This window comes from Notamacropus eugenii, chromosome 5 (assembly GCF_028372415.1).
Source record: "Notamacropus eugenii isolate mMacEug1 chromosome 5, mMacEug1.pri_v2, whole genome shotgun sequence".
Taxonomy (NCBI): Eukaryota; Metazoa; Chordata; class Mammalia; order Diprotodontia; family Macropodidae; genus Notamacropus; species Notamacropus eugenii.
Window position 1 is genome coordinate 170,076,876 of NC_092876.1, and position 22,267 is coordinate 170,099,142.

Below are 22,267 nucleotides of genomic sequence, written 5' to 3' on the forward strand. Positions count from 1 at the left end.
TGGGGCACGCCTAGAGGCTAATGCGTGTTCCCGCCCCTCCTGGGGCTCGTCTCCCGGGCTGAGGCTTGCTTGGGTCTCAGTGCGAATTTTTCTTTGCCCTGGGTCGTCTGTCCCTCCAGATAGCCTCCACCACGATAGGAAGAATCCCCCTTTGCCACCTCTCCAGCCTCTGGTGTTATGAGACCACCCGCCCCCTTCTGCTGCTCCCACTGATCCAGGATCAATCTGGGGAAGAATTTTATGGTTCCCTCACGGTCATCGGGGGGGAGAGGAGAGCACTTACTGATCGCTCCGGCATCCCAGCTCCTGGATGTTCAAGTAGTGACCCACTGAAGTCCCGTCTTTAGGCTGAAGATTTCAAAGGCTGTTGCGCTGATATCGTTGGCTCGGCCTGGCTTATCTCCTGCTCCGCTGGTCTCGCCCGCCACTCTCGGGCCCCTCGGGTCGCCTCCGCCCTGCTGCGCCGACCACGCTGCGCTGTGCGCCGGGGTCTTACCCCCGCGGAACAGATCCCTCCCGTGGACCTTCCAGTCCAGCCTGGGCTCCGAATCTGTCAAAGTCCGTCTCCCACTGGATTCTACACCTCCAAAGTCTGGTCAGACTCTCCCCCCAGATATATCCAGAGGAGTTTTTCCAGGAGCTTAGGTGAGTCGTTGCTTTCACTCCGCCATCTTGGCTCCCTCCATTTTAATTGTTAAGGAATTATTTTCTTCAGTGAGTTTTTTGATCTGTTTTTCCATCTGGCCAATTCTGCTTTTTAGAGCATTCGCTATCTCATTGGCTTTTTGGATCTCTTTTGTCATTTGGGTTATTTTTTAAAGTGTTATTTCCTTCAGCATTTTTTGAGTGTGCTTGATTTTCATGATTTTCTTGCATCAATCTCATTTCTCTTCCGAATTTTTGCTCTGTGTTTCTTACTTTATTTTCAAAATCTTTTTTGTGCTATTCCATGGCCTGAGATCAATTCATATTTTTCTTGGAGGCTTTGGATAGAGGATCGTTGATTTTGTTTTTTTCTGTTTGCATGCTTTGTTCTTCCTTTTCACCAGAGTAAGATTCCATAGTCATTCTCTTTCCAATTTTTACTCACATCCCCAGCCATTTACTTGACTTTAGAGCTCTTTGCCAAAGTAGATAGATTTCCCCCTCAATCTGTGGGCCTAGAGCTCCAGAAACAGTGTCTGCAGCTGCCCCTGCTGCTGCTTTAGTGGCTGTGGGCTCCTCTGTCCCTTCTCCCCTCTGCCTCCCTGGAGCTGAGGCCAGATCATTGGTCCCACAAGCTTTATCCACTGAGCTTCCCATTTATCCTCTGCATTTTGGGGTCATGAAGTCTGGAAACCACCACAGGTATGAGAGAGATTCAGTCTCCCCAAGAACTACTCAGGTCCCCTCTGTGCACTCACAGCCCACACTGGACTGCTCACTATTCCCAGCGTTGCTTGATAGACACTTCCCAGCAACCTTCCAAGCTGAATTGGGCTGGAGATCCACTTACTCCTTCATTCTGTGAGTTCTGCAGCTCCAGAATTTGTTTAGAGACATATTTTTCATATATTTGGCTGGGCTTGGCAAGAGTGTTCTAGAAAGTCTGTCATCTTGGCCCTGCCCCCTCTTTATCTCTATTGTCACCACAATAGTTCAGGGACTTTCTTCTATATTATTGAAATATTCTCTTTACTAGTAGCTCTGTCTAATGCTGGATTGAAAGTAGTGTACATTGATTCCCATTTTTATGTTCAGGTTGTTCTTCTCTCTATCACTCAGTAAACCCTCTTCCTCTGAGGCTCCTGTTGTTAATACCTTTTGTCCAATCAAAATATTGGTGCCTGTTGTCTACATAGCCCTGGTCATCACCCTTCCTTCCTTGATTCATTCAATATTTCACTCACAGTTTTTCTGTCCTCCCAACTCCTTTCCTCATACTACTAGTCTACAAAATACATATCGATTCTCCCTCAAATACCCTAACCACTCAATTCCTCAATGCACTCATTTCTCTTGAGATACTCCTGTAACCCACCTCAACCACACAAAAGATAGCCATTCCCTTGATCTTGTCATTACCCACAAATACACCACCTGTATGATCAAGAATTCTGAAATCCCCTTATCTGACCATACTCTACTAGCTTTTCACTTGCTTCTCTGCCTTCCCTTACAAAATCCTATTCTTCAATTGCACTGTGATATCCAAACCCTTGAACTCTCAATTCTTTTCTAGGCCATCTCTCTTGTAGTAGCTACTCTCTCTTCTCCCCATTTTCACCTCCTAGTAATCCAATCCAAGTCTATACCTTTCTTTGTTGAATCCCTCTTCTCCCCTTGTCATATCATCAAATGCAGCCAGCCAAGCTTCAGCCTTGGATTACTGCCACCATTTATCCCCTTTGCTTCTGCATCCATAGTGCTCAATAAAGTTAGAAAATATCACAATCATTTTGACTGTGTTCAGCACAAATTTATACATAATCTTAACTGAGCACTGACAGCTTCTAGTCAATCCTACATATAACCTCAGTATCCCATTCTTACATTCACTCTTGCAAACCATTTCATTCCTCTTTAGACTTCCTATGTTTCCCCCTCCACCTACTCTCTTTGCTGACAATCTAACCTCCTTTATTTCAGAGAAAAGGAAGCCATTCATGTGAATTCTCTTTCTCCCACTTCATCATCTTCTGAGTCAGGCGCTTAGTCAGGTGCTTTCTCCTTCACCTCTGTCTCTATGAGGAAGTGGCCTTGTTCTTTATCAAGGCTAACCTCTCTACTCATTCAAGTGATCCTATTCCACCCTGTCTCCTCCAACTAATTGTTCCCTCAGTTATCCCCATTTTTTCATTTATTTTCAATCTCTTCCTCTCAAATGACTCATTTCCTATTGCCTACATACATTTCCATGTTTCTCCCAACATGGAAATAAAAACCCTCACTTGATTCTTCCGTCCCTCCTATCATACTATCTCTCTTCCACCTGTCATAGCTAAGCTCCTCAAAAAGGCTACCTACAATAGGTGCATCCAAATTCTCTACTCTCACTCTCTTCAAAAACCTTATAACCTGCATTCTGACCTTATCATCCCACTGAAACTGTTCTCTCCAAAGTTATAAATCTCTTAATTATTGAATTCCATGATCTTTTCTCAATCCCTATTCTCTTTGACCTCTCTGAAGCCTGTTGATTGCTATCTCATTCTTGATACTCTCTTTTCTCTAGGTTTTCCTAGCACCACTCTCTACTGTTTCTCTTCTTAAGTATCCAACTGCTTCTTCTTTGTCTCTTTTTCTGGATCCTCTTCCAGATTAAGCTCTCCAGCCAGGGTTTTTTCCTGGGTTGTCTTTTCTTCTCCCTCTACACTGCTTCACTTGATGATCTCATGTGCTCTCATGGTTTAATTACACTATATAGGTTATTGATTCTCAGATATACCTAAACTGACCCTGTCTCTCTCCTAGCTTCCAATTCTACATCCCCAACTGCTTTTAGACATCTTGAACTGGATATACAGTAACTTCTTAAACTCAATGTCTCCAAAACCCAACTAATCATCTTTCCCTCTAAACTCTCCCCTGCATCCTAATTTCTTTGTTTATATGAATGGCTATACCACCTTCCCAACTCATTAGTCTTACAAGCTAGGATTCATCTTGGATTCCTTACTATCTATCACCTAGCCTCCCACCCCTCCCCATATTGAAGCTATTGGCAATTTCTCCTGAATTCTACTTTGTAGTATCTCTTGAATATGTCCTTTTTTCTTGTACCTCTGATATTGCCACCACTAGAGATCAGGCCCTCATCACCTCATTCCTGGAATATTTAAATAGTTTCCTGGTGGGTCTACCTGCTTCAAGCCTCTCCCTACTCTAATCCATGCTCTGTTCAACAACTAAAGTGATTTTCCTAAGTTGCAGATCTGACCATGAACTTCTTATAACTTGTTCCCTGCTATTTACTCTTCAATCAGGCTTCTTGGCTGTCACAAACAAGATGCTTTCTCTGTCAGTTTTGCGACTTTTTCTCTGGCTGTCCCCCATGTGTGGAATGCTGGAATATTCTCCTTTCTCTGTTTGATGGGTAATTTCCTTCCGTATCACTGAATCCCAACCAAAATTTCATCTTTTACTAAAAGACTTCACCAATGCTTCTTAGTTTTAATGTCTTTACTCTGTTAATTATTTCCTATTTATCATATATATATAGCTTTCTGTCTAATGCAAATATATATATGTATATTTATATACATACATGCATTGATTCATTTTCATGTTATCTCCCCCATTAGAAGCTCCTTGAGGACAGGGACTCTCTTTTGTGCCCTTTTGCATCTTAAGTGTTTAGGACAGTGCCTGTCCCATAGTAGGTTCAATGTTTACAGATTGATTGAATGATACAGGAAAGGTAAGTTGGGGCTAGCGTAAGTCTTTAAGAGGTAACCATAGGAGTTTATTTATTTATTGACCTAAAAGCAATAGAAAGTCACTGGAATTGATTGTGTAGGGGATTCACATACACATAATTGTGACTAAGGGAAATTAGTTTAGCTGTAGTATGTAGGATAGACTAGATTCGTAAAAGCCTTGAGGTAAGAGGAACTAATTAGAAGGGTTTCAATGATTTGTGTGATGGATGATGAAAGCCTGAATTATAATAATAACTATGTGAATGAAAAGCAGTGATTTTATTTGAGGGTTGTTGTAAAGGAGGAGATGACAAGATTGCACAGTTGGTTGGATAGGTTGAGTGTAGAGTCTAGGAGAATGCCAAGATTGTGAAGTTGAGACACTGCCAAGATAGTGGTCTTTTCCACAGAACAGGAGAAGTTTAGAAAAGTAATAGTTTAGATGAAAAGACCTTGAGCTTCATTTTTAGAAATGTTGAGTTTAAGATGCCTTAAGGACATCTAGTTCAAAACATATCATAGATAATTTGTGATATGAAATTGAAACTTAGGGGAGAGACTGGAACTAGAAATCTTGAAATCGTAGTCATAAAGATGATAGCTAAACATAAGGTTAATGATGTGGTTACTGGGAGAATTAGTACAGAGGAAAAAGAGAAGAAGTCTCAAGAGTAGATCATGGGGAAATGTCATAGTTAGGATATGTGATATAAATTACTAGGAAGCACATAAGTTTGAGAAAAGTAGTCACACAAGAGATGAATCAGGAGAGACTAATGTAATGAAAACTCAGAGAGAAGATAGTGAGGAGGAGGAAGGGTAGTTAACATTATCAAATGCAGCAGATTAGGTCAAGAAGGATCAGGACTGAAAAAATAGACTGTTAAATTCAGCAAAATGATCATTAGTATTGTGGAGTCTAGTGAAGATATTTAAGGTCAGAGGAAAGAGGAATGTTTGAAGGCAGTGAAAAAGGAACAAAATGATAGGAAAGGCTGAAGATTTGAGAGGGAGGAGAAGTGATTGAGGACACAATTGACTGGAGATTATGAGAGAGGATGATATCAAATATCCATGTATTTTTGGGTTGTTCTTAGCAAGGAGAAGTGTTACCTCCTCACTTCTACTTGTTCAAAATTCCTAGTTTCCTGCAAATCTCAGATCGATCAATATTTTCAACATAAAGTTTTATAAAATCCTCAGCTGCTAGTCCCTCTTCAACAACACTACCTTGAATTTATTCATAGTTTTACTTAAATTATATATATGCATGTTATTTTCACCCAGGAAAATACAGGGGCTTTTAATGATTGATTGATTTGTGGTCTTGGACAAAGCAATTTATTCCTTCAAATCTCCAATTTTCTTATTCCGAAATGAAGTAGTTAAACTAAATCATTCCTTTTGGATGTGACAACCAATGATTTTATGACTAACCTTCAGTGAATCCCAAGAGGTTACTGAGTAACTGGGCATGCAAAACCCTACATCATTTTCTTCAATGTACCTTTATTACTTTATCTGCTACTGTACATATTCAAGTAATCTATTGTCTAGAAAAACCATTGTTTTGTTCCCCCAAATATCCCTCCAATTTCCAAAGAAATTTATGTTTTTGCCCATGCTATGCTATGCCTGAAATGCCTCATTCTCAGTTGTACATATGTAATTCCTACCACTTTATGGTCCAGCTTAAAAGCCTCCTTCATGAAGGCTTTAATTATCTTTCATCAGGAAGGCATTTTTATGTATCTAAGCTCAGTTATTAAACACTCTTTTAAAAATTATTCTTAAAATATTTTATTGATATATTTTCTCTATAATATCTTCATCTCCAAGTACAGCCTATACCCTGTTTACATAGTAAGCTGCTCCTAACAGCAAAGAATTTAAAAAGATAGGAAAAAACACTTATTTAATCTAGCAAACATCAACCAAATGTGAAATGTGTGGAACATTTCACATGTGTAGTTTTTCACTTTTACAAAGACAAAAAGGATATATGTCTCTCTGTGTAAACATATATATATATATATTCATATATATGTATTTATAATCTCTTCTCTAGGAGCAAATTTTGCCATTAAATCATACTTTGACGTTCTACCATGTATTGTAACTGATGATATATGTTATACTTTCAAGCTCATATTGTAAAGTTCATGAGTACAAGCAGTGTGTCTTATGAATCTCACTATAATTTCATAGTGCCTTTCACATAATTCTACCACAAAATATATTAAGAATTCAATTAAAGTAAATTGTCTAAACTCAGAAAATAATCTGAGTATGTGTGACTCTGAAACTAAATTAAGAACCATAGAACTCCTCGGAAAAAATACAGTTCTGTTTAGAAAAATCACATATTTCAGCAAACCTCACTGACCTTTGTATCTTTCTAATCTTTTCCCTTCTATCATATGACTCTCTCTTCATTCTTTTCTGAAGTAGTTGATCATTTTCTTTCCTCAGCTCGTAGGTTAGTCCTTTCCTACTTTATTATACTGTGGATCAATAAAATATGTAATTTCTTTCTCAAAATCAGTTCCACTATCTAAAACTTCAATATGGTGATTCTAAGTGAATCTGGAACTCTGGTGTTAGGAGCAAGAGAGATTGCTCTGTAGTGTTTTCAGTGGAGCTAAGAAGAAAGCGAAAAGGAAAAAAGGAGTCATTTTTAAAAAATTGTAGGTTTTAAGGAACTTTGGTGGTAAAATATTTGAAAAACAACTAAAATTTGTTATGGATTGATGTTAGTCCATGTGTTGCCAGTCAAAACATGGTACCGTTTTCCAAGGTACTGCATGTTCTCTTTCCTTTGTATCTTCCTACTCCTACAACTTTTTTTAAAATTAAGATCATCTTCTTGCTGTAACCTTTCTCTAACCTATCTCCACTTGCATTTTTTACAGATCCTAATTCACGTACAGCAGCATCACATAGAGCCTCTGACAATTCCATACATGCTTTCCTTCATATTTTACCTATATACTCTCCTCAGTAGTGTAAGTTGGCATCCAGATCACTGGACTTGAAATAAAAGTTAGGTTTGAGTTGTTCTAAATAATACTGACTTATTTAGTAGAGATCAGGAATAGAAAAGTAAGAAGAAAATCTATAAGCAATAGACTCAATGAATAGAAGGTAGAAAAGATTCTACTCTGTCTCCTCACCTTTGGAGCACATTTGTATGGGAACAGACTAGACAGGGAATATCTCTAGTCTCTGCTTGATAAACTGCATATGACCAACACTCTGAGTGGACTCCTACATTAGGAGCAGCTCTATTGAAAGCTGACTTTCTACCTCATACTCTACAATCTGATTTATTCCAGGCATTTTCTGAAGATACAAGGGAACTTGATTACTCACCTGAGTCCTTTCAGGATTAGAGGAATTTCTCTTCTGACATAACTATGAGGCCAATAGGTGGCATGATGGATAGAACTCTGATCCAGGAGTCAGAAAGACCTAAGTTAAAATACAACCAGAGGCACTTAATTGTCCTGTGCTCTTGGGAAAGTCACTGGAACTCTGCCTTCCCCAGTTTCTTCACCTATATAATGAAATTAACTTTAAAAAGAATTTTGTGGAGATCAAAATGAGATATTTGGAAAACTCTTTGCAAATCTTAAAATGTTATGTTAATATTAATTACTATTATTTGGTCCTTTGTAATATAAGAATAATATATGTTACTGTTTCCACAGCAAATTATCATTGTCAGTATCCCAAGAAATCATGCTCAGAGAGCGGAATTGCTGATGCTTTTAAATGAAAATCCAAATCACTGTGAGGGGAAAAAACCCATAAAAAGGACCTCTCATTCTCCCCAGAGATGCTAGACAGAAGCAAGAACTGCAAGTATACAAATCCTGAGCTGCCTGGGTGAGTTTTTATTTGTTGTTGTGAGATCTTTTGTTCCCAAGAACATTATTAAAGAAAGAATCCCTCCAGGATCACATCACTTCAGAGTGGACTCCTAAGGGAAAAAGCACCCAGGATGATGATACTTCCATTAACATCTCAAGTAATTTTCTTCAAATTGAAACTTGTCTCTCATTGAAAATGAGTCACAGAATTTATGCTGAGAATGAGGGCCAAATTTTCTACTACATTGATTTGAGTATGGTCATGGCTGACCAGTGACAGGAAGGACACATCTGAAGCAATTCTGATGCTCTTTGACTTCATTGTCCTCTGCCATCATTCCCCTTCCCAACAGTCATTAACTCACGGTCCAGTGGTCTTCATACCCTAAATATACCACAAAATATCTCCTCTTCCCTTTATTTTTACACTCTGTTTGGTAACTAGATGCAGACAGTTGAGATTTTGTTATAAGACCCTTTAAACAATCTCCAAAACGACATCGAAAATTCATTGTTTCTCCTTCCTAACAGGATCCTTTTATGTTTCATAGATTAAGGTTGATTGATTGATCAGTGATATGATTTTCATGAATCCTAATGAAGATCACCACATGAACCACTAAATGAGAGAGTCAGACTTGTTCCTTAGAATAAGGAACATATATAGATGAGATGTCAGTGATGAGTTAGTTCAGTCTTTTACCTAATGAGTAATCAAAGCCCCAAGAAAAGTCTCACTTCTGGATCCTTGCTATCTGGGATAAGAGTAGCTTTTCTGGGGAAGAACTGTTTAATGTCACAGATGAGTAGGGGACATTTTACTCTTATATTTGTAAAGCATTTAAGTTGTTCCCAAGAGAAATCTGGAGATTTCAGAATCTAAACTAACTTTCTTTTGCTATTGTTGATAGTTAAGGCATAATATTTAGGCAGCTATGAAGTAGAAGAAAGATCATTTTATTTCTGAATCAGGATATGCAGGTGCTAATATGAGCCTAATTACTACGTAGAGCTGTTTGTTCATTTATTAATGTTTAGGGACAGGGCAATTAAGCAGAAGAAAATGATAAATTTCAATTAGTGTTAATGAAAATAGGAATATGATTTTTCCCATTCAAGTTGATGAACTGTCTTCCAACCTATTTATAAAATCAGGAGAACACTTGTAAATACTTATCAGCTAGCTCTGAAGAGAAAAAAAAGTACACAGGACATACTTTTAAGTTTTATTTGCCTTATTAACATTTCATCCATTACTTTATTAAGCTAGGATCAACAAAGCAGTAATGTAAGCCCTGACTTGTAGTCTTTGTTGACATCTGAGGCATAAATATTAACACCGAATTTTCAAAAATTGGCTCAAGGAGTTGATTGGAGCTGGCTCTAGTATACCCCTTTAGACCTAGGTTAAGAACTTTTCCAGAATATAGTGTTTCTGGATGACATTGTGTTGATTTGATATGGAAAAAGACAAGGATTCACTGATAAGTACTGTTTTCAATCATACTTATCAACACAGAGAAACTTTAAGAATTGATTTTATTATACATAGGAGACTTAATTTAGGCTTCTAAATAACCATTTAACCTGAGATAAAGTTTTCCTAAGACTTACATAATTTCCAGTTACATCAGTGAAAAAAATATAACTGGAAATTCCAATTTACAAAGGAGATTTAGATTGCAAAGATAGACTTGTTAAGTATATACCAATGTTTAGAGAAGGAAGTTTACATGTTAAATGATAAGAGAGGGAGAAAAGTTGTCTCAGATCAGGTTATAAGTTGATTAACAAATACTGACAAAAATTATGCTGGAATGTACAACTTTTTATTTTAAAACTTAGCCAAAATTCCTTTTACCCCTAAATAGTCATCTTGAGTTAAATTATTAGAAAGTCTATAGGAAAAGCCTGAGCTGGTTGCATTATTTTCCTTACCAACAAAATGCCTATATTGGAGCTAAATAGAAAGCAAATTTAAAACTCTGGAATGACAGTCTCTATCAAGCCCTCAAAAGCTATAGTATCTCAAGTAAGAGATCAATAGTCATTGAAATAATTTGACCTGTATATCTAAACAAGACAAAAAATTTGGATAAAGAATCAAACACTAAATCAACAAGCATTTATTAAGTTCCTACTGTATGTGAAACATTGACTAGGCCTTGTCCTCAAGATGCATATTTTCTGTTGGAGGGAAAGTACAAATACACATACACATTTATATTAAAAATACACAAAATAAATCCAAGAAATTTTTGAGAGAATCAAGAAAGGTCCCATGAAGAAAGTGGCATTTGAGTTTAAAAGAAAGTAAAAAATTCTAAGTAGCTGAGATGTGTAAGGAGTACTTTCCAGGGATCAAGGGAATCCTAGGCAAAAGCACAGAGGAGGCTGATAGAATGTTGTGTAAGGAACAGAATAACTATTTTGCTGGACTAGAGTGTGTAATGAGGATTAATGTACAGCAAATCTGGTAAGAAACGGGTTAAAATTTTTTCTATTTTCTACATTATAACATGTTGTTAGATGGATAATCTATTATAGCAGGAAGCACCCTGGCATACACAGGAGGACTTGCTTCACAGATTTTTAGATATGCTTTTCTAAAAGGAAAGCAACTTATAAGGGGTCAACAATCTACTTTAACTACATATACCAACAGTGAAAATAGAAGCAGAGAAATAAAGACCAACAGACAGGGCTTCTAACTATCTAACTATAAGTAATACATACATCACAGATCAACAGATAATTTCAACTGTCTGAACATTACATACAAACATAGTTACCAGAGAGAGAAGCACCAACATCTGGGTTTTAAAAGGAGGGGGGGATCCCTTAATGGCTACCCAGAGTCTCATCTAGCACATGAACCTTCTTCCAAGAAACCAAAGAAAAATGGGTAACGCAGGGTTAAATGATTCATCCAGGGTCATACAACTAATAAATGTCAGAGGGTGGTTGTGTACTCATCAGTATGAGTCTTCCTCATTCCAACCACAGTACTCTACCCCCTTTACCACCTAGTTGCCCCTTATTTACAGACCACTCTCCTTAATACAATGTGTGGTCCAGTCAATCTGACCCTCTTACTATTTGTCATATGTGGAAGTCTATTCCCTAAATACAAGGTTTTGAATTGTCTCTTCCTCTTCTTTAGAATACACTCTTCCTTTAATTTTCAAGACTCAATTTAAGTGTGACTTTGCACATGAAGCCTTTCCAGATTCCACAGACTGCTAGATTGTATTTCCCTAGTGTATCTAATGTATATGTGCGTATATCATATATATTTTCTCTCTCAGTAAAGTGGAAGCTTTTTTAGAGCAGATTGTTTAACTTTTTTCTTTGTATTCCCAGCACTAATCCTAGTGCCTTGCACAGAGAAAGTACTTGATAGATGCATCTTGACAGATTTTGATTGATTGATGACTGAAACCATGCTTAAAGAACATTCTAGCAATTCTCAGCCAACTTTCACTGTTCATTTCACTCCTGACCTCAATGATGAACTTGATGACTTTACACTATCCATTTGGAGTTTCTACAAAGTATAGGGTAGTAGAAAGAGCATTTGATTTTGAGTTTGAGAACCTGAGCATGAACTGTGGTGAGAAAACAGCAATGGGTATAATCTTGAAAATGTGAACACAGTGGAAAAGAGAGTACTCAAAAAGTAAATATATTTGATCAATTTGCGGGAGGATAAATTATAATTTGGAGCCTACTGCTTAATTGACATGGGGGAGGGGGAGGAAGATCATTGTTCCTTCAGACTCTTACTGTCTGAAACTGTAAAACAAGGAACAAAAAGAAACTGATGATTTGGATGTATGTGACTGAAGAAAGAAAAAGGAATAAAAAGGGAACATCACTATGAAGGAAACAAGAAAGACAGAAGAATTCAGTATTTCTCATAATTGGGGCATGCCAGAAGAAGAATACAAAAAAATGTAGGCAGGAGGACCAAGGAGAGCAGAAATCTCAGGAAGTTCATGTTAATCTAACTGTAGCAATGTGTTGAACACATAAATACCCAATGAGTTTAGAATTGAAATTCATAAAAGTTGATAAGGAAATTGGTATGAGAGTGAAATTTAAGAAAGAAAGAAAAATTGAGGAAGGAAAAATCAAGCCAGATAAACTTCATCTTATGGACATTCTCCTGAATTTGCTCCTGACCTCTAGGCTTTGGCACCATGCCTCACAAGCTTTGTAACCCTGAAAGAAGACCTACCATGAGGTTTTCTTTTCCAGGATGATCCCTCTGCTCCTGTATCCCCTTCTCCTAATTACTAAGCTTTTCCTCAAACCTTCTTTTCAAAGCAATGTCTGCTCCAGAATTTCTTATTCCATTCTGCTCCTGACTCTAGAGTTCTCTCCTCAGTCTCTCCCTCTCTACCTTTTTCAGGATACTCATGTGTTGTCTTCCCACATTAAAATGTGAGCTCCCTAACGATAGGAACTATCTGTGTTTTTGCTTATATTTTTATCTCGAGGGAATAGCACAGTTCTTGAGACAGAGAAAATGCTTAACTTATACTTGTTGACTTGATTAGAGTATGGAGGTCTGGTGAAAGGAGCAATTGAATGGAGAGAGGAAAATGATAATACCTAGTAACCTGAGTCTGGGTTGAGTGAAGAAAGTGAGAGAAAAAAGTAGACTCAGATCATTCCAATTATACATTACTATTGTTGATCTCATTCCTTTTTTCCCTCAACTTTGTCTTTGCAAAGAAGAAGGTAAATCACAAGAAGAGGAAAAAGTATAATAAGATGTGATGGATTTAGAAGCGTATCTAAAAATGTAACTGTGAATAACAATAGGTTGATGTCACCAAAAAAGAGACAAAGGTGACAAAATGTAGAAAGTACAATCCAATAATATTTTGTTTATAAGAAACATATTAACAATATAAATACTCACAGAATTAAAATGAGAAGCTGGAGTAAGAAACATTTTTTTCTCAGATGAATAAAAAATCAGTCGTGGTAATTATTATCTCAGACTAGGAAGAAGTAATCATAGTCATAGTTCAAAGAGACAAGAAAGGAAATTATGCCATGTTTAAATGACCGATAGATAATAGTAATAATAATATTAATAATAAAGATAATCATGAAACATTAACACTATAATCAAAGTATCGGGAAGAGTAGATAGTGAAAAACTCAGTGGGAACTTTAATGTGCTGCTTTTAGATCTAGATAAGTTAAACAGAAAGCTAAAAAACAAAGATATTCAAAACATAAATGAAATTTTAGAAAGTTAGCTATGATTGACCTCTGGCAATTATTGAGCAGGATTCATAAGGACTACACATATTTTGAACTTTTTATGTTATGTTCACAAAAATAGAAGGTACTAGGTCACAAAAAACTATTGAACAAATACAGTAAAAATATTAAACACATCTTCTTCTTTCCAGGTCATTGATTATATTCAATAAGGATAATTAGAAGAAAATATTCAGATGTAAGAGGATTCAATAAAATAATCCAAGTGAATGAAAGAAAAAAAAGAAAGAAGAAAAAAAGAATTTTATCAAAGAAAATGACAATAATTTTAAAGCATTGAAATATTTATGATATAGACAAAACGGTCTTTAAAGGAAATATTACAAGTCTAAACTTTTTCACCAACACTGCAAAGACAGAAAATGCAGGTTCATGAACAGGCATATAACTGAAAAACAATAAATGAGAAAAAGGAACCTCAAAATACAAATTTTGACAATCAAAGAAGAGATAAAATTGGAAACAGAAGAAAAATCATTAAGTTGAAAAATAAAAGCAAGAGTTTTTTTTTTTTTTTAAATAGTATTGGGGCAGAGTCTAGAAGGCAGAGTGAGAGCACAGATTCACCTGAGCCCTACCATAAATTCCTTCAGATACCTCTAAAAAGAGAAAGGGAACAAAATTTTCAGTGGCAGAATTCACTAGGAGCAAAGTGTGGCAGATTTTCAGCCCAGGCCAACCTGGAAGGTTGGAAGGAAGGATCTTTTAATTTTTTTACTTATTTTTTTCTTAATTAATTTATTTGTTTTCAGTTTTCAACAATTGCTTCCAAAAGTTTTAAATTTTCTCTCTCTCCCTCCCTCCGACCTTCTTCCCCAAGATGGCATGCAATTTTATATGGGTTTTACACATACATTCTAATTAAACACATTTTCACATTAGTGATGTTGTATAGAAGAATTATAATGAATAGGAGAGACCATGAGAAAAATCAAACCAAACCAAAATATAACAGGAGAGAAAATGATCTGCTTCATTCTGCATTTCAATTCCACAATTCTTTCTTTGGATGTGGATGACATTTTGCTTCAAAGGGTATGGATATTTTTATAGCCCTTTGGGCAGAGTTCCAAACTGCACTAAAGAATGATAGGATAATCTCACAGCTTCACCAACAATGTATTAGTGTTCCAACTCTCCCACATCTTCTCCAACGTTTATCATTTTCCTGTTTTGTCATGTTAGTCAATCTGATAGGTGGAATGTAGTACTTCAGAGTTATTTTGATTTGCATCTCTCTAATCAATAGTGATTTAGAGCACTTTTTCATATGACTATAGAAAAGTTTAATTTCTTCCGCTGAAAGCTGCTTGTTCATATCCTTTGACCAATTTGCCAATTGGGGAATGACTTGTATTCTTGTCCATTTGACTCATTTCTTTTTTTTTTTTTTTTTTTTTTATTTAGCTTTTAACATTCATTTTCACAAAATTTTGGGTTACAAATTTTTCCCCTTTTCTCCCCTCCCCCCCAAACGCCAAGCATTCTAATTGCCCCTATGACCAATCTGCTCTCTCTTCTATCATCCCTCTCTGCCCTTGTCTCTGTCTTCTCTTTTGTCCTGTAGGGCCAGATAGCTTTCTATACCCCTTTACCTGTATTTCTTATTTCCTAGTGGTAAGAACATTACAGTTGATCCTAACACTTTGAGTTCCAACTTCTTTAGCTCCCTCCCTCTCCACCCCTTCCCTTTGGAAGGCAAGCCATTCAATATAGGCCAAATCTGTGTAGTTTTGCAAATGACTTCCATAATAGTTGTGTTGTATAGGACTAACTATATTTCCCTCCATCCTATCCTGTCCTCCATTACTTCTATTCTCTTTTGATCCTATCCCTCCCCATGAGTGTTGACCTCAAATTGCACTCTCCTCCCCATGCCCTCCCTTCTATCATCCCCCCCCACTCTGCTTATCCCCTTATCCTCCACTTTCCTGTATTGTAAGATAGGTTTTCATACCAAGATGAGTAGGCATTTTATTCTTTCCTTTAGTGGAATGTGATGAGAGTAGACTTCATGTTTTTCTCTCACCTCCCCTCTTTATCCCTCCACTAATGAGTCTTTTGCTTGCCTCTTTTATGAGAGATAATTTGCCCCATTCAATTCTCCCTTTCTCCTCCCAATATCTTTCTCTCTCACTGCTTGATTTAATTTTTTTTTAAGATATGATCCCATCCTCTTCAATTCACTCTGTGCACTCTGTCTCTATGTGTGTGTGCGTGTGTGCATGTGTGTGTGTGTAATCCCACCCAGTACCCAGATACTGAAATGTTTCAAGAGTTACAAATATTGTCTTTCCATGTAGGAATGTAAACAGTTCAACTTTAGTAAGTCCCTTATGACTTCTCTTTGCTGTTCACCTTTTCATGGTTCTCTTCATTCTTGTGTTTGGAAGTCAAATTTTCTTTTCAGCTCTGGTCTTTTCATCAAGAATGCTTGAAAATCCTCTATTTCATTGAAAGACCAATTTTTCCCCTGAAGTATTATACTCAGTTTTGCTGGGTAGGTGATTCTTGGTTTTAGTCCTAGTTCCTTTGACTTCTGGAATATCCTATTCCATGCCCTTCGATCCCTTAATGTAGAAGCTGCTAGATCTTGTGTTATCCTGATTGTATTTCCACAATACTTGAATTGTTTCTTTCTAGCTGCTTGCAATATTTTCTCTTTCACCTTGGAGTTCTGGAATTTGGCCACAATGTTCCTAGGAGTTTCTCTTTTTGGATCTCTTTCAGGAGGTGTTCTGTGGATTCCTTGAATATTTATTTTGCCCTCTGGTTCTAGAATCTCAGGGCAGTTTTCCTTGATAATTTCATGAAAGATGATGTCTAGGCTCTTTTTCTGATCATGGCTTTCAGGTAGGCCCATAATTTTTAAATTGTCTCTCCTGGCTCTATTTTCCAGGTCAGTTGTTTTTCCCATGAGATATTTCACATTCTCTTCCATTTTTTCATTCTTTTGGTTTTGTTTTGTGATTTCTTGGTTTCTCATAAAGTCATTAGCCTCCATCTGTTCCATTCTAATTTTGAAAGAACTATTTTCTTCAGTGAGCTTTTGAATCTCCTTTTCCATTTGGCTAATTCTGCTTTTGAAAGCATTCTTCTCCTCATTGGCTTTTTGAACCTCTTTTGCCAATTGAGTTAGGCTAGTTTTCAAGGTGTTATTTTCTTCAACATTTTTTTGGGTCTCCTTTAGCAGGGAGCTGATTTGCTGTTCATGCTTTGACTTCATGTCTCTCATTTCTCTTCCCAGCTTTTCCTCCACCTCTCTAACTTGATTTTCAAAATTCTTTTTGAGCTCTTCCATGGCCTGTGCCCATTGAGTGGGCTGGGACACAGAAGCCTTGCCTTCTGTGTCTTTGCCTGATGCTAAGCATTGTTCTTCCTCATCAGAAAGGAAGGGAGGAAATGCCTGTTCACCAAGAAAGTAACCTTCTATAGTCTTATTTCTTTTCCCTTTTCTGGGCATTTTCCCAGCCAGTGACTTGACCTCTGAATATTTTCCTCACACCCACCTCACCTCCTGATCCTCCCAGCTAGTGTTTGGGGTCTGAGATTCAAATGCTGCTTCCAGCCTCAGGGCTTTGGGCGGGGGCAGGGCTGCTATTCAGTGTGAGATTAAATTCAGATGCTCAGGTGAGGGCAGGGCTGCCTCTCAAGCTCAGTTCCCTCAGGGAGTTTATGCACAGACCTTCAACAATGGATCCAGGCTCCTGCCTGCTTGGAGAGCCCTGGTCTGCCGCTGCCCCTCAGCTTCTGTCTCCCGTGGGGGCCCGAGCCATGGGGGCACCCCACTCCCCCCTCGACCCGCCAAAGGGATTCTCTCACAGACCCCCATCACCAGTGGGTGGAGGTACTTGTGCGGCCGCTGGAGATCCCGTCCCTGAAGCCCGCTCGGATCTGTTCCTCTCGGTGCCGTGGCCACGGCAGGGCTGTACTCAGCTCCCAGTCCCAGCGCCCAGTCCACAGCACGAAGGACCTTTTACGAGAGGTTTGCAGGTCTCTCCGGAACAGAAATCTCCCTCGCTCCAATGTTCTGTGGCCTCTGGGTGCAGAATTCGCCGTGAGTTACTTCTTTGTAGTTGTTCTATGGGTTGTGGGTTCGGAGCTATGTGTATGTGCGTCTTTTTACTACACCATCTTGGCTCCGCCCCCATTTGACTCATTTCTTTACATAAAAATGAGACCTTTATCACAGACACTAGTTGAAAAATTCTTTCCAAGTTTTCTGCTTCCCTCCTAATCTTGGTTGCATTGTTTTTGTTTGTGCAAAACTTCTTAATTTAATGTAATCAAAATTATCCATTTTGTATTTTGTTCTCTATGTCTTGTGTGGTCATAAATTTTTCCATTCTCCATAAATCTGACAAATAAATTATCCCTTGTTCCCCTAATGCATTTTTATAGTATCAGCCTTTATACCTAGATCATGTACCCATTTGGACTTCATCCTTGTGTATGGTGTCAGGCATTGATCTATACCCAGTTTCCACCACACTATTATCCAGTTTTCCCAGCAGTTTTTGTCAGACAGTGAGTTCTTAAAAAAAGGTGCATACCCTTTGACCAAGCAATATTGCTTCTAGGACTGTACCACAAAGAGATCACAAAAATGGGAAAAAGTTTCACATGTACAAAAATATTTATAGTAACTCTTTTTGTGGTGATGAAGAACTGGAAATCAAGGGAATGCCTATCAATTGGTGAATGGTTGAACAAGTTGTGGTTTGTGAATGTAATGGAATATTATTGTACTATAAGAAATGATGAACAGGCAGGCTTCAGAAAAACCTGGAAAGACTTATATGAACTGATGTTCAGTGAAATGAGCAGAATCAGGGGAACATTATACACCTGTGGTAAGAGCCACAGGGTGAGAGGACTGTTTCTGATAGACTTAGCCTTTCACAGCAATGCAAGGACCTAAAATATTCCCAAAGGACTCGATGCAATATGCCACCTACATCCAGAAAAGAACTATGAAATTGGAATGCAGAATGAAGCAGAATATTTTTTCTTATGTTATGTTTTGTTTTGGTTTTTCTCATTGTTTCTCTCATTCATTTTAATTCTTCTATACAACATCACTAATGTGAAAATGTGTTTAATAAGAATGTATTTGCAGAACCCATATAAGATTGCATACCATTTTGGAGAGGGAGGGAGAAGGAAGGAGCAGAAAATTTAAAACTTTTGGAAGTGACTGTTGAAAACTGAAAACAAATAAATTTTAAAAATAGTTAATAAAATTGATTAAATACTATCTAATTTGATCAAAGAGCATGAAAGTTTTTCACATGAAAAATTAAAAAGGAGAAATTATGATAGATAATGAAAGAAGAAAGAAAACTGTCAGTATTTTGCCAAGAAAAAATGAAAACTTAAATGAAATGGATGAAATCTACAAAACTGTAAAATGACCTGATTAACAAAAGAGCCTTAGGTAATATAAACAGCCTGTCATCACAGAAGCTACTGGATAATCTAGAAGTAATATGATTTATATGTCTGTATTGAGACTGTCCCTTACATGCAGCAATAATAGGTGCCGTGTGTGGTTCAAGGTCATGTCTGAAAAGACATAGCTTTAAGCTATTCTCAATCAATCAATTCATAAATGTTTATTAAGTGCATATGGAATGTCGGGCACTGGACTAAGTGCTAGGGATAAAAAAAAGGGGTGATAGTCCCTCTCTCAAGAAGTTTGTCCTCCACCATTAGATGGAGGCAATACACAAATAAATATATAATATTAGATAGATAGACAGACAGACAGAAAATAGACAGGCAGACAGACAGATAGATAGACAGATGAGAAATAAGAAAAAGAAGGAAGACACTGGAATTAAGAGGAATTGGGGAAGAGTTTTCTGTAGCAGGTGGTATTTCATGTGAAAATAAAGGAAGCCAAGGAGGTTAATACTCATAGCATAGGGAAGGCAGTATTCCAGCCATGGGGGACAAACAGGGAAAATGTCTAGAGTTAAGAGATGTAGTGTCTTGTTCATGAAATAGCCATGAGGACAGTGTCACTGGATCGAACAGTATATATTGGGGCATAAGGTGTAAAGAGACTAGAAAGGCAGGAGAGGGTCAGATTATGAAGGGCATTGAAGGCAAAACAGGTTTTTGTATTTGTTCCTGAAGGCAATAGGAAGCTAGCGGTCTTTATTTCATGGGGAGAGAGTATATGGTGGAATGTGATATGATCATGTCTGCACTTTAGAAGTATCACTTTAGTTATTTCATGGAAGATGGATTTCAGTGGGGGGAGACTTGATACCCATGGACTCATGAGCAAGCTATTTCTTTGATCAAGATGTGAGGTCATCAGGGCCTGCACCAGAGAAGTGGCAGTGTTAGAGGAGAGACGATGATGTAATCAAGTGACATTTTAAAGATGAAATCAGCAGGCCTTGGCACAGACTTGGATATGATGTGTGTGTGTGTGTGTGTGTGTGTGTGTGTGTGTGTGTGTGTGTGTGTGTGTGAGAGAGAGAGAGAGAGAGAGAGAGAGAGAGAGAGAGAGAGAGAGAGAGAGAGAGAGAGAGGCACATTCAGAGAGAGGCACATTCATGCAGAACATAGAAAATGAGCCACGTGAGAAGGAGAGATTGAAAATACCTGAAAGAGTGGGGGATGACAGGAGGGTCAATCTTTTGGAACAGACAGGATGGAATAGGATCACTTGAATAAGTGGAGGAGTTAGCCTTGGTAAGGAGTAAAGCCGCTTTATCATGTGAGGCATTAAAAGAAAAAGCCCCTGAAAGTCACAGAAGTCACCTGAGTCATTCACAGTGAATGACATCATTGTTTTCTGAAATATGTGAGGTAAGGTTTTCAGCTGAAATAGTGGGTGGAGGGGGAGCCATGGTTAATCTGAGGAGGGATGAAAAGGTTTGAAAGAGCCAATGTGGAGACTGGGATAGGGAGTTATTAAGGAAGACATAGTAGGATGGCTAAGTAGCAGTAAGGGCTGAGTGGAAGTTATATAAAATAAATTTGTAGTAGACTCAAAATGGTGCTGTGATTTTCTCCACTCTTATTCAGCAGTATGTATGTAGAAGCAACGGTGACAAATGAGGGGAGCGATCAAAATCTGAGGCTTGCCTTGGTATAATTGGTAACATGATAAGGATTGGGTAGGGATTCAAGAAGGAAAACTAGAACTGAGTTGGTTTACCAAGAGGTAAAAATGGAGAAAAAAATAGAGTAGCCAGTGCAATGGAGATGACCTTGGAGAGAACTGAGGGATAAAAGTACTGGAGGTCACAGTGCAGATGGAGAGTAGAATTTTGTAATGGAAGGCAAAGGGAGAAATGAAAAGCTAATAGATTATGGTCAGGTAAGTGCGGTTTGGAATTCTTGATCATAGAGGCGGTACATTTGCGGGTGATGGAAAGATCATAGGTATGACTCTCCTTTTGTGAGGCAGAAGTGGGATGGAGTATGAGCTCCTAAGAAGTAAGCAGATTAAATCTGATCAAGGGTTTTTGAGGGAGAATCAATATGTATGTAAGTCTCTTAGTATGAGGGCAGGAGTTGGAGAGGAGCAAATAATTGTGAACCAGCTATCAAACCCATTGAAGAAGGAAGTATAGTCACTTGGGCAGGGGATCTAGAGTTAACAGCTACCTGTATTTTTATGGAATGGTAGATATGAATGGCATGAACCTCAAAGGAGAAGGGATTATTGAGTGGTGGAGGAAGGTGGAAAACCTGGAATTTGCAGTGTGGGACAAGGAATATTATAATACCCCTATTTTCAACTAGTAAGCTGGAAAAATGTGTGAAAGTGCAACCAGTATGACAAAGGCTGTCTAAGTAGGCTGTGTCATCCAGAAGAAGCCAGATTACAAGAAGACCTAGTAGATGGATGGAGTAAGAGAGGAATAGGTTTAAAATGAAGGGTAGTTTATTGTCTATGGAAGAGACATTCCAGGGGTCACAGTGACAGGTCTAGGTGGAGTTAGAAACAGACTTTGAGGGGGATGTTTGAAGAGGTTGGAAGTGAAGAATTCAGTGTTGGGTGATGTAGAATGGGTTTGGTATGATGACCTATAGGAGTTTGGGGTCATTGGGACGTATGATGTGAGAATGCTCATCACTAAGTGAAGGGCAACACTCTTCTACCTTCAAATACAGGTGCGGTTGGAAGAAGTTGAAGGGAGACTCCTAATTTTCTAACAAGAAAGAAAGCAGGAGGTCAGGAGTGGGGTCACTATTGTCACTATTTTCCTCAGAAAGACAGGGTGCTAGGCTAGGATGAAGTTTATTTACTTTCTTAAAAAGTATTGGTCTAGGAGATATAGTTTTCAGATTTAAGTTAAACCTCTTAGTGCTATTTGAAAAGAAGACCTTCAAGCTTTATATACAGTGCTTGACTTCCTTTCCCTCCACATACCAGTTTCACAATGAACACATACATCAAATAGAAAAAAAATGCATTTATCCAAGTCATTAGCAAAATAGATATCAGAGGAATATGAATATATGAATATATACCAGACAATATAAATTGAAGGACCTCTTCTATTGGGAGTAAGATAATGCAGCTCAATCAAAAGAGAGTTCTAGATGTCACCCAAATGAGAAATCCCCCCACCCTATAGCCCTAAAGACAGGATCTAAACCAACTACTCCACATTTCAAGAACAAGTTTCTATTCACAATTACTTATATAATGAACACTAAAAAGCA

At 37.9% G+C, this 22,267-nt stretch overlaps 1 protein-coding gene across 1 annotated transcript in view; it reads right to left on the minus strand.

Annotated features, from left to right (window-relative positions):
• Window positions 1-22,267, minus strand: part of LOC140508985 (olfactory receptor 8D1-like) — a 36,784-nt gene that overhangs the window by 12,470 nt on the left and 2,047 nt on the right. The window contains exon 2 of the mRNA XM_072616901.1: window positions 7,773-7,871. The gene's annotated coding sequence lies outside the window, so the exon portion shown is untranslated. The remainder of the gene's footprint in view (window positions 1-7,772; window positions 7,872-22,267) is intronic.